We start from the raw sequence: 13,276 nt of genomic DNA on the forward strand, positions 1-13,276 counted from the left end.
TCCTTCCTTCCTTCCTTCCTTCCTTCCTTCCTTCCTTCCTTCCTTCCTTCCTTCCTTTCTTTCTTTCCTAGGAGAAGGCACCATCCCAAAAGGCAGAGGCAATGGATGTAGTATGGACATAAGGGGAGATGATAAGAGAGAGTTTTTATATGTTCATTATTGTCTGTGGTGTCTGGCTGGGCCCATGGAGTGGGCGTCCCACATTTTCCTGTGGCTTTCGTACTGTTCCAAATCACATTCCATGCCAGGCCTGGGCTCCAGGGCCCACTTCCTTCCTGGTCCTTTTGCACCCCCTCTGCTTTCTGGCCTTCTCTTCTCCAGTCTCTTCTTCTCTTGATCCCTGGCCCTCCCGTCCCCAAGACCTCCCTTATGGTTGTTAGGCAACAGGAAGTCTCTGAAGCCAGGCATCAGAAGGCTGGAGTGAGGCTGGATCTCAATTAGCGATGAATCAACTGCGCATCAAGCACTGTGTTAAGCATTCTTCATGTGTGACCTCATTTTGCCTCCTAACAGCTCCCTGAGATGATGCAACAGATGCTGTTGGTGCCCTGTTCCTATGCCCCCTCCCCCTGACCACTTCCACTCCCAAGGCTTCCAATCGCCAGCACCTACTTGTCTGTCCTTGCCTGAGAGGGCTCCCTCTGGGTGTCAAAGCCCACTTTACCACTGTGTGGGAAGCCAGAAGTGTGGGGGCACTCACAGTTTTCAGGGAGAGCTCTCCACCCATAAAGTGTGGGATTGGTGTATAAATACCGCCACTCCCTCATCCCTCTGGTGGTGTGTGTTGTGTGTGCATGCCCGGGGAGAGCCCACCCTAGGAGCTGGTGTGAGAGCATACACTTTGTTGCCTTCCTTCCCTTCCGTGTCTTAATTCTTCACTTCTCTACTGGTGTTTCCTTTACCTCCTAAATCAACCATGTGTACTAGAATAGTTGTTTCAGGGCCTACTTCTGGGGGAACCCAGCCGAAGTCAGGTGGGTACTGTTATTTTTTTTTAATTTGCATTTCCGTCATTGGGAGTAGTAGTATACAGCTTTCATAGGTACAAGGGCCAATTCCACCCCCCATTTAAAAAAAAATGAAGTCTAGCTGACACACAACATGACATTAGTTTCAGGCGTACAACACAGTGATTCTGCAAGTCTGTACATTATGCTGTGCTCACAAGTGTAGCGACCATCTGGCACCATAGGATACTCTTACAATACCCTTGACTCTATTCCCTATGCTGTGTCTTTCATCCCTGTGACTTATTCCTTCCATACCTGGAAGCCTGTGTTCCCTTCACCCCATTTGTTCCAGGCTCCTCCTCCCATCCTCAACTATCAGTTTGTTCTCTGTATATATGGGTCTGTTTCTCTTTCTTTGTTTGCGCATTTGTTTTTTTTGATTCCACATATAAGTGAAATCATATGGGATTTGTCTTTCTCGGTCTGACTTAAGTGGGTACTGTTATTGTCCTCACTTTACAAGTGACAAGCCCACAGCTCAATGAAACTCATACACAGTTCCACAGTTACAAAAGCAAAGTACCTGTGTTCACACCCTGGCTTGGTACCCATCAAGTGTCCACTTCATTGCTCTACCGTATGGCTTCTTGAGGGCCCTTGCTCCCTGCCCCCAGAAGTCTGGTTCAAGGCCATTCTCCTTGGTTTCTTGCCTTGAGAGATAAGGGGTGAAGAGCAGGTTGTAAGTGGGGAGTGTTTCCAGGCCACCCAGCCCCCCTACCTCCCTGTGGGTCTTTGCCGTCCATCAGAGCCAGTCCCTGGGTCACAGATGGAAAGAGAAGCGATGAACACCTACAGGGCTGGATGACTGGAAAGAAGTGAAAGTCACCTGGAGTGCTAGAAAAGGAGAGGGCTGAGCCAGGGGTTCCAGGAGAGGTGTTCAGGCTGAGGGAGTCTTTCTAAGCCTCTGCAGTATTCAAGGGGCCGTGAGCAATGTCCCTGCCCACAGGGTCCCCTATAAACACAGGAGAAGCTGAGATGAGGAGCTAGGAAAGAATCCCCCCTCCCCCGCCCCTGGAAAGGATATTTTGATAGTGAAGTTTGCTCAGTCTCAGAATGGGAATACCCCTGCTGAGAACCTCAGGATCAGGGCACAAATTAGCCTGCCTCTTTATGAGTGTGGAGGTGGGCACTGTGCCTGGGGCGGGGATGACCTGAATTCCCCCCTGCCCTCCTCCGTCCCAAGACAAAAGTTACCTGGAGGGAGCATCTTGAAATGTTCTATGTGTTTGGTTTTTGTGACAATGGTAGATTCTCCCAGCAGCAGACTCTGAGACCAAGATCCAAGCACAAGTGGTCTGTTTGGGAAATGGTCCCAGGAAACACCTGTTGAGGAATGGGACAGAAGGAAGGCTGGGAACACATGGAAACACTCCCTCCATTGGCTGGAACCTTGGGAAGACATATGAGATAGGCCTCAGGTCCTCCATACCACGGGGCAGGGAAGCTGGGGTACTTAGCTACTCACCCCCCCACCCTTTGCAATCGGTTCAGGGCTGCTTCCAGGCGCATTGACTCTCCAGCACTTCCAGCATGCCCGAGCTGGAGCCGAGGGTGTTCCATGGCCAGGAAGACCCTCTGGCAAAGAGCAGGTATTGGCAGGGAGCAGCCTTGTCCATCTAGAGGTATGTCCCAGAGATAACGGGCAGGGTGCCTACGCATGGCACACTCTGCCCTCTGTTCTCCTCCTTGACTTTTCCTTTCCATGTGCCTTTGAGAGCTCGTGTCGTTTCCCACCACCCCCCTCTTAAATGCTTGGTGTGGTTCTCAAGGCTTCAGCCTTGACCCACTGCTCTCCTCAAGCTACATGTCCTCTTGGACAATCCCACCCACTCTCGTGGTTTTAACCACATTTGTGGGTTGGTGGCTCCGAGGACTGTTGCTATATTGGACCTCACTCCCACCCCCGTGTCTGTGAGCCAGTGATGGCCTATTCAACACGTCCCAGACTCAAATCGTCATCTGTATCCAAAAACATGCCTCAGCTTTGCATGTTCCCTTCAGTGGTGGCATCATGATCCACCCCATCCCTCTAGAAACTAGGAGTCACCCCCTTGATTCTCCCTATCCCTTCCTTTTCACGTTGAATCAGTCACCAAGTCCTCTGGATGTGACTTCCAGAATATTCTTAGAGTCATTCCCTCCTCCCCATTCCCCACTCCCGGTGGTCTGGACCCTCATCATCTTTTCCCTGGGGTATCCCAGTAGGCTCCTCATTGCCTCCCCACCTCCAACCCCATCTCCTTCCTGCACCTCCCTGCAGCAATGGTCAAAAGTTTTTTCTTAAGGGCCAACCTGAACTTGTCATGCCTTGCTTAAGACCCATCTCCACAGGGCAAAAATCAAGCACGTTGGCCTGGTACACAAGTTTTCCTTTCTTGAACTTCCGATTCTATCGCTGGCCACTCCCAGCTCTGCCACTTGGGACTTGTGGCCTGTGCTGTGCTCCTTCCTCTTGTGTCCTGCTCTCCGCTTGGAATACCTTTTCTTCTTTCTGCTTTCATGCTGACTCTAAGACCCAGCTTAGATGACACCTCCTCTTGGAAGTTTTCCTTGAATGCCCGGAGCTAGATTAGACACTCGTCTTTTATGCTTTTGTCTCCATGCAAGCGTCAGAAAATTCACTTCAAATAAGCTTACATAACAATGGGAATTGTTTGGTTCCTGTAACCAAAAAATCAAAGTGTAGGGCTCACTGCAGGTGATGTGTGATCCAGGGGCTTAAACCAATGCCATTGGGTTCTCTACATTGCTTAACTCTGCCTTTCCCTGGGTGGGCTTTGTTCTCAGTGTCCTTGGAGGGACTCCCATCGGATTGAGACTTCACATCCTGCCCAGGCCAGGCCAGTGAACTGTTGGAGCAAACGCTGGCTTGTCGGGACCTGTCTAGGAATTTACTTGCCTCTCTCCAAACCAATCAAGATGGCCAAGGGTTTAGAGTGTTCTATTTTGGGGACTGGCAAACTATGGCCAACTTGTTTCTGGAATGGCAGAGTTCAGTAGTGGAGGCAGAGACCAGCAAATGATTTCTGTAACAGGACATATAGTAAATATTTTAGGCTTTGTGGACCAAGAGGCAGCATCAGGGCTATTATGTAGGGACTTATATAACAAGAAAGAAAACAAGCTTTCACAGAATGTTTATTTATTTATTTATTTATTTTTAAAGATTTTATTTATTTATTTGAGAGAGAGAGAGAATGAGAGAGAGCACATGAGAGGGGGAGGGTCAGAGGGAGAAGCAGGCTCCCTGCTCGGCAGGGAGCCCAATGCGGGACTCGATCCTGGGACTCCAGGATCATGACCTGAGCCGAAGGCAGTCGCTTAACCAACTGAGCCACCCAGGCGCCCTCACAGAATGTTTATTGATAGGATTATAATTATAATGATAACTGAATATAATTTTTTATAGTACACGTCTGCTAATGAAAAGAATGGGCTTTGGTGGGGAGGAGAGGGCTAACATTTTGTTTGATTGGAATTCAAAGTTAATGCTCCGTATCATAAAATCGATGGTACACGTTCATCTATAAAAATCATTCTTGGGGCACCTGGGTGGTGTAGCCATTTGGGCATCCCACTCTTGGTTTTTCGGCTCAGGTCATGATCTCAGGGTTGTGGGATCAAGCCCTGTGTCAGGCTTCGTGCTCAGCTTGGAGTCTGCTTAAAGTTTCTCTCCCTCTGCCCTTCCCCATCTCCGTGCACGCACCCTCTCTCTCTCTCTCTTTCTTTCAAATAAATAAATAAATAAATCTTAAAAAAAAATCATTCTTAGTTCATAGACCATACAGAAACCGGCAGGATTTGGTCCAGGGTCTACACTTTGCAGAGCACTGAATTAAATCAAACCATTACGAAGCTAAGGAAAGAGAGTGTGGGAAGCTGGAAAAGGAGACGGAAGACCACCTTGATGGTAGAGAGGATACTGATACCACAGGTCTTCATATATGGGGCTCCCTTGTGATGTGCCATTCAAAGAGGCAGGCTGTGGGAACATTTTTTTTTTAAGATTTTTTAAAAAAATTTATTCATTTGACAGAGAGAGCCAGAGGCGAGAGCATGAGCAGGAGAGAGGGTCAGAGGGAGAGTAAGAAGCAGACTCCCTGCTCAGCAGGGAGCCCGATCCCAGGACCCCAGGATCATGACCTGAGCCGGAGGCAGACACTTAACCGACTGAACCACCCAGGTGCCCCTGTGGGAGCATTTATAAGGCATTTCTTTACAAGACAAATTCATGTCCCATAGGCCCCCTAAACCTGACACCATTCCTACAAAATAGGCAGGGCAAGGGTTGTGCCCTTCTCACAGAGGAGAAACTGAGGCTCAGAGATTAGTGGCTTGTCTGAGGTTTTGCAGAAAGGCCTCTCTGGGACACCTTAGAAGATTCTAAGAGTCTAGGGGCCTGTGCTGTGCTGAGTAATTGAACAATTGTGGCATCCCCTGGTTGAAGGGGCAGAGACTGGCCAGCAGGACAGGTGGGTCTGGACATAGCCCAGGAGGCTGGGTGTCTGGGTGGCTCTGTGACATTCAGTGGTCACCTGGGATGTGCCTGTCAACACAGGTGCTCAGGAACCCAGTTCTGTTCCAAGAATCTCTGGGTTTAGGCCTGTCTCCCTTATTAACTCCCCATGCAGGACAGGTGAGACCGGCTCAGTAGCCCTGAGCTAGAGAGAAATCAGGCTTTGGGCGAGAATGTCCAGGGCCACAAACAAGGAGTCTGATGAGCATTTGGGGTTCTGCATGCATGAGTGGGGTTTAAATCTTGATGTCGGGTTAACCCCAAGGCGGGGGCAGGCTGCGGACAGCTCTCAGCAGGACCAGCTCAGCCCTCCTCCAGGGCTGACCTGACCTCAGGTAGGACTGGCCAAGGTCAGGGAAGGGTCCTGAGGGTGTGCAGAGGCAGTCGGGAGTGAAGGATGGATGCTGGATTCCTTTCCAGGATGATGGTAGGTGGATACCGAGTGCGTGTATGTACATACTAGCATGCACATTTGCACATTCCCTGGTCTTACACACATATTTACACGCTCCCATAGTCAGTCACACCCATACCCATCTTCACTACCAGGATCTCATGTCCACATTCCCACGGATTCCCACACTTACTTGCCCACTCCCGAGTGGGCGCACATGCTCATGCATTACACTCGCGTGTTCGTTTCCTCGGGTTGTGGATGGATGGCTGAAGCAACAGAACCTTATTATTGATTATTATCCAATCTCTGCCTCCGTCTTCACACGGACATCTCTTTACTAGGACCCTAGTCACATCGCGTCAGGCACCACCAGTACATCCCAGCACTACCTCGTCTTGAGTATGTCGACAACAGCCCTGTTTCCAAAGACGATCATATGCTGAGGTGCCGGGGGTTAGGACTTCAATATATCCAGCCCAAAACCACGTTTATGGCCATAAAATCTCACATGTACAGATCATCTCCCACAGTGACACGCAGATGTGTATGCTGTCAAGTCTCGCACGTTCCCGTAGTCACAAAATCACACGTACCCATATATACCCCCAAGATCGTGCCCGCACGATCCATGCTCCCAGGGCCCCCCTCTCCCTCAGTCCCTGTCTCACTGACAGCCCCCCACACCCTCCAGCTCCCGCCCTGCTCCCACACATCCCCTGGCCACACTCAGAGGCCATCCTGCCGGGGTCAGGCTCTGAGACCTGGCATATTCTCAGCCTCACACTCCGCTTGTACCACTCACATCCTCCCCCACCCACACAGTCTCTCCCTTTCTGACGCCTCCTCCATCCAATACTCCTGGGTCCCCAAACAACACTCAGGGTGGGGAGGCGCGGCACCCCAGCCAGGGGACCAGGGGGACTGTCCCTTGCTATCTGGAATCAGGTGTCCCCCCACAAGCCTGCTCCTTGCAGACTCCCACTTTCCCCTCTGGGGGGGGGCACACAGGCAGGCAGACAGACAGACAGACACAGGGCACACACACTGTCACACTCGTACCCGCACCCCTGCGGCAGCCCCACGGCGCAGTCTGTTCCTCATTATGGGCCAATGCGCCTGTTTACTCACCCAGCTGGAGATGGTTAGAGAGTGATAAATAATGAAAGAGAAAACAGGCTTTTCCCCTCTGCGGCTTCTATTTATGTAACATGTGTCACAGCTCACTCATAGACTTTGTTTCGGAGCTGGTTGCAGGAAATAGTTTATTTTTTCCGGACGGTGGCTTGGGGGGTAGGGTGGGGGGCCAGGGTTTGGGTTTCTGGTCTCACGCCCATGGGAGTTTCAGGATCTGGCTCCCAGAGTCCTCTTCCCCTGGTGCCTCCACTCCCTGCCTCCCCCAGTACCTCCCAGGCAGACATCATGGCTCAAGGCTACCTTAGAACAGGGTTCGGCCATTCTTGGAAGGAGTGGGGTGATTGGGGCCCCCTCCCAGCTGCCTCTGGAGCCCCCTCAAACAGATGGGCTTGTTTTAAGAGCCAGACAGCTTGAGGCTGGGACTCCCTGAGAGGTGGCAGTGGGACAGGGGGCTTCCTAGGTAGCCTGCACCTGTTAGGGGGAGGGTACAAAAGGATTCATCTTATAAAATATGAATAAAAGGATCCATACCTTGTGCTCACTTAGCGCTTATAAAAGTGGCCTCTCTGGGGCCCCAGCTTTCAGGTGCTGCTCCCTGAGGGGAGGGGAGGGCAGGGACCGGGAGGGACTTGCCATGGTCTGCTCAACTGGTTGTGAAAAGCCAGGACTTCAAACATATATCCCACTGCCCCCTTCTCCCAGGGGCACCTCCCTTGGTAGAGTTCTGGTCAACTTAACTCGTGCAAAGGCAGGTGGGAGTAGTTAGAAGGGTGTGGGGCTTGGAATGTAGGGGGAATGTGAGCTGTCAGAGAGCTGAGATGGGCCCCCTCCCAGTCCTTCCCCAAAGACTAAGGCAGCCATCCTTTGGGGGATGGTCCAGGGAGGGAAGAAGCCACAGGAAGCTGCCCTGCTCCCCAAGCCCCAGTGCAGGGAGGTTGTTGGGAAGTCTGAAGGCCACCTGCCCCACCTGAGCCTGTCTCCTTGAATGCCAGGGCTGGGAGCTCATATCTGGCTTGACATGGAGCCCCAGTGGTGTTCCAGGCCATCTGCTGGGGAAACCCAGAGGTACTGACCAGAGGAAGGCAGAGTCTGCTGTGGATGATGGGCCAGGAAGCCCCCAACTCCCGCAGACTATGGAGAAGGCATGTGTATAGGTACATGGGATCCATCCTGCCCAGTGGCTTCGGGTTCTCCCAGGACTGTCCCGCAGGGGTCTCCTGGCTGGTAGAAGAAGCAGCCGTGTTCCCAAGACAAGGTGTGTGTCAACACCATGTGACAAACTTGAGACCACACAGTGTGGACCCGGTGCAAAAGAAAGAGCCAAGGAGGTGGCGTTCAAATCTAGTGGTTGTCAGAATCACGAGGTGGCTTATTAAACACTGATGCCCAGGCCCACCCCTGGGTGCTAATTCAGCAGGTGGGGAGTGTCCAGAAATTGGCATCACTGGCAAGTTCCTGGGAATTCTGAGACTCTGGTTTCCCAAAGACTTGGAAGTGATAATGCCCTAAGTGGACCCTGAAGGCAGCCCTTCCCTCACAGATGAGCCGGAAGGCTTACAGTTGGGTCAGGAGGGAATTTGACTTACCCCAAAGGGCAGGAATGAATTGGTCAGAAGAATGGTAAAATTGGTTTGGTTAGAAGGAAGGGAGGAAGGGAGGCAAGAGGAAGGAAGGAAAGAAAGGAGAGTTTACCCACATCTATTAGGTGCCAAGCATAGGTATGTGACATTTTGATCTGGCTATTTTGACTTTTTGACATTTGTTCCCATTTCTGAAACCTAAAACATTGTCAACATTCTATTTCTTGCTACTGCACTACAACGCTAACAAACAATAATGTTCTCATGTTACCAAGGAGGACACCAAGGCTCAGAGAGGTTTAGTAATTTGTCTAAGACCACCCAGCTAAGTAAATCCTGGCAAATCCTGGCTCTTTTTACTGCTCCGGGAAGGAATCATATTGAGGAGATAGAGTAACAGAATCCAGAAGCTGATTTGCAGCCCTCTTTCTGGGACTCCCTCCCTCCCACCTGTGGAATAAAGAGGTTAGACGCGGGAGGCACCCTCTCTGCTACTCACCAAGACTTTTGCGCCACGCCCCCCTTGCTGTCCATGGAACCCCATGGACTCTCTCAAAGCCCACCCAGCCTGCATCCCAGTCTCACAGCTCTCTCTGAAGGCAAATGCCCAGGACAGGAAGCTGAGCACCTGGGGTCTCACGTACTACCTTCCAATTTAATCCGCAGAGTACTTGCGGCTTTGAGGGTGTCCCAGGAGAGAGGAGCCAGGTGAGGGGAGACCCAAGGAGCACCCGTTCCTGGGTTTCCGGGAGCCTCCCACATCTCTGTTCCTTTGGCAGGATAGGTATGTCACAAGTTGGAGGATGGGAGTGTGTCAGAGGGGCAAGGCCGGCCAGGGCCCGCTATCCTGGACATTTGTTCATGTTATGGACTGAACTTGATTTCAAACACAGGGACTAAGCAATTTCACTGAGGCCCTACTCAGAGCCCCCACAGACAGTCATCTGCATACACATGCTCTCAGCTGACTCCCTTGCATGCTGAGCCCTCTTCATGAAGACCCAGACAAAACTCTGGACTCTAATGTCCCCTGTGGGTGGTGACAGGAGTAGTAAAAAATCATCCTAAACCCCAGGTGCTCTGCACATGTCTCGAAACTTCACCTTGATCCTGCAAGGTAGCTTTTGTTATATCCTCCCCCACCTCCCACTGCTTTGTAGATGACGGAAATGGGGCTCAGAAAAGCCAAGTGACTGGCCCTAGGCCACACAGCTCTTGCATGGCAGAGCTTGGCTGGGACCCGGTCCCCATATGCCAAGCTCACACTTCATTCCTTTCACCAGGCTGCCTTTCCCGTTTCTCTCCTAGCACCCAGCATCTAGGAATGTTCCATAGGTCAACAGATGAGCCTGTATATATGGGTTTTCTCTCGTACATGAGCAGAGCAGGCCCCAGCTGCCCTTTCTCCAAACCCACCCTGAGCTGTGATCTCCAGGCAGGCTCAGAAAATCACAGACCCCTTTGCCTCCTCCACAGCCAAAACCAGCGCCAGCTTGAATTCCCTGGGCTCCAGCCTCAGTTTCCCCTCTCACGGGCCGACACACCTGAGCAAGGCTCTGCCACCACTTGAGGAGACCAGCAGCCCCTGTGGGGCTCCTGCCCTAGGTCTGACCCTCACTCTGGAAGCCTCTGGGGTGCAGCTGCCTCCATCCTCCCCAATTCCTGCGAAAACGTCAGGCCTGGCCCTGCGCCCCGGCTGCCCCCTCTCCCCGCAGCCCCCTGGGAGCCCAGGCTTTGCTTGAGGGCAGCGAGTGAAGCCGGCTGTAACAGAGAAACCTCGGGCTCCTCTTTAGAAGTCCCGGGAGGAGGCAGATCTGAGGAAAGGCTGCCGAGAAGGCGCCTGCAGCAATGTCAGCTTGAGAACAACCGGGCTGACAGGATGCTGAGCAGGGGGATTAAGGCCGGGATCAGGGAAACCAGGGAATGAAGGCAAGTTCCCTGCTCCCCATGCTGCCAAGATGGTGCTGGGTTTGTCTTCTTGTTTATTCTCACTCTGGGAAGGCGGGTGGGGAGGGAAGTGGGCTGGGGCCCCGCGGGGAGGCGGGTGGGAAAGACAGAGGAGGGAGGAGAAGGGCAGGTAGCTGGGTGGAGGGAGGTGGAGGGCAGAGGATGCCAGGCCTCCTCCGGCTCTCAAGGGCTCAGCGGGGGCTGGCACATGCTGGCGGGTGGGGAGGGCTCGGCTGGGACCCTTCCCCAGAGACTGTCTCCAGCGGGCCGGCCAACCCCCCTGGGAACCGTCCCCCCATTGCAGAGCCTGTCTTGAGTGTTGGTGGCAGGACCAGTGAGGACAGAATCGACAAGGACAACGCGGCAGATGCCAGACGCCCTCTGGATAGGGAGTGAACCTGTCTCCATCTGCCTACAAATGCAAGATCCCCTCTTTTGGGGAAAGGCCATCACCCTGACCTGCCTAGTCATCCAAATGTCACGAGAGCCCAGTGAAATGGGCTTCTGAATTGCAGGTCAGCCAGCGTGACAGAATTCCAGTGAAACCTCAAACGCTTGCATTGTCACGGGTGGGCTGGTTGAGAGTGTGGCTTCTGGTCTCAGACTGCCTGGGTTCAGATTCCGACTCTGCCACCCATTTGCTATGTGGCTTTGGTCATGTCACCTGACCTCTGTATGCCAGAGTGGAAGAAAATAGTAGCAACCCCTCCTAAGCTTGTTAAGGAGAGGGAGGGAACACGTGAAAAGTAGTTGGAGTAGGGCCTGCCACAGAGGATGTAAGCCGGGAGGGTAGTTTGGTTACCAGGCGGCGGGAAGGAATAAGAGTAGCAGCGGGAAGTTAACCGCCTGAAAACATCCCAGAGGAAGGGGGCATGGAATCTGATTTTGGAAACTGAGACTTGGCAGGGGGGAAGGCAGGAGTTAGGGATGAGGGACGAAGATCCCGGAGATCCTGTTTACCAGGTGAGTGTGGGTTTAAGGGATTTAAGGGTATGTCTGGGAGGAGGAAAGGATGCATTTCCCCGGAGCCCCACTCCCAGCCAATTTTTCTCCAAAGTTCCCTGCTCTAACTAGGGGTGGCATGACTACCCTCGCCCAGTCCAGCCAAGGGCAAGCCAAGGATACAAAGACCGTGAAAAGATGCAGTTTATCGTGGTGACCTTCCCAGAATGGAGCTTATTCCAGAAATCCAAGCAATTCAAACTTGGCACCCAAGTTCTCTGGACCCAGTGGGGGATGAGGCAGGAGAGAAAGGTGCAGAGGCTACAAATCTGGAGGTAGATGGCTCTGCCACTGACCAGCTGTGTGACTTGGCACTAGTCAATTAGCCTCTCTGGGCCTCGGTTGCCTGGTCTGCAGAACGGGATTAAGATTCACAGAGGAACCAAGGAGGGGTCATTCCTTATCTCCAGGGTTATATGCTTTAGGACCTGCTTAGCCTGGCCCACCGCACAGTCCCTCCTGGGGGGCCTCAGTCCCTCATCCCATCTCTGGGCAGGGTAGACAGGTGGACAGGGTAGGAGTGGGGAAGGCTCTGGGTGGGAGTGAGAGCCTGGGTGGGGTACTGGTAATTGAGGAAAGGGTCTGCTGAGTCTGATTTCTTGGGAAAAGCACCTGGGCCAGGGGGCCTAGTCTCAGTGTGTGGGGAGCTCCTGCCTGGGAATTTCTACCTCCCCGGGACAGGTTTCTGGAAAAACTAATTTCAAAAATACATCTTTTTTTTTTTTTAAACTGTCCGTGAAAGTTACATCTATTTATTGTAGAAAATTTGGAAAATACAGAAATATACAAAAAAGGAGATAGAGTTCAGCCATAATTCCACCGCTCAGAGACAACCATGGGAGGACTTTACTGTATCTTCTAGTTTAAGTACACACTCATGTTTACACACACACATATAATTTTATTACAGCATAACAGGCTTAATGTATATATATCTCAAAAATTTAGAACCAGGATCATGGAATTGTGACACATTACTGTTTCGTAAACTGGCTTTTTGGTTAAGCAAAATATGGAGAACCTTGTCCCCAGGTCATTAAATATTCTTCTCCAACATAATTTGAAATGACTGTAGAGTGCTCCATCCTTTGGGTGGGTCATAAGATGTATACAGTTGTCCCCCCTTGTCCTCAGGAGATATGTTCCGAGACCCCCAGTGGATGCCTGAAACCGTGAATAGTACCAAATCCTATATATACATATATATTATGTTTTTTCCTATACATATACACCGATGATAAAGTTTAATTTATAAGTTGGGCACGGTAAGAGATTAATAGCAATAACTAACAGTAAAATAGGAAACTTATAACAATAACTGTAATAAAAGTTATGTGAATATGGTCTCTCTCTCAAAATATCTTACTATTCTGTACTCACCCCTCTTCTTGTGATGAGTGAGATGATAAAATGCCCACGTGATGAGATGAAGTGAGGGAAATGACGGGGACAGTGTAGCATTAGGCTACTACTTACCTTCGACGATATGTCAGAAGGAGGATCATCTACTTCCAGACTGAGGTTGACCACAGGTAACTGAAACCATGGGAAGTGAAACCACGGATAAAGGGGAGCTCCTGTACTTTTATGAGTCCTCAATTATTGGTCATCCAGAGTGTTTCTAGATTTTCTATTCTATTCTTTTCTATTCTATTCTATTCTATTCTATTCTATTCTATTCTATTCTATT

Source organism: Neomonachus schauinslandi, chromosome 8 (genome assembly GCF_002201575.2).
Source record: "Neomonachus schauinslandi chromosome 8, ASM220157v2, whole genome shotgun sequence".
Classification (NCBI taxonomy): Eukaryota; Metazoa; Chordata; class Mammalia; order Carnivora; family Phocidae; genus Neomonachus; species Neomonachus schauinslandi.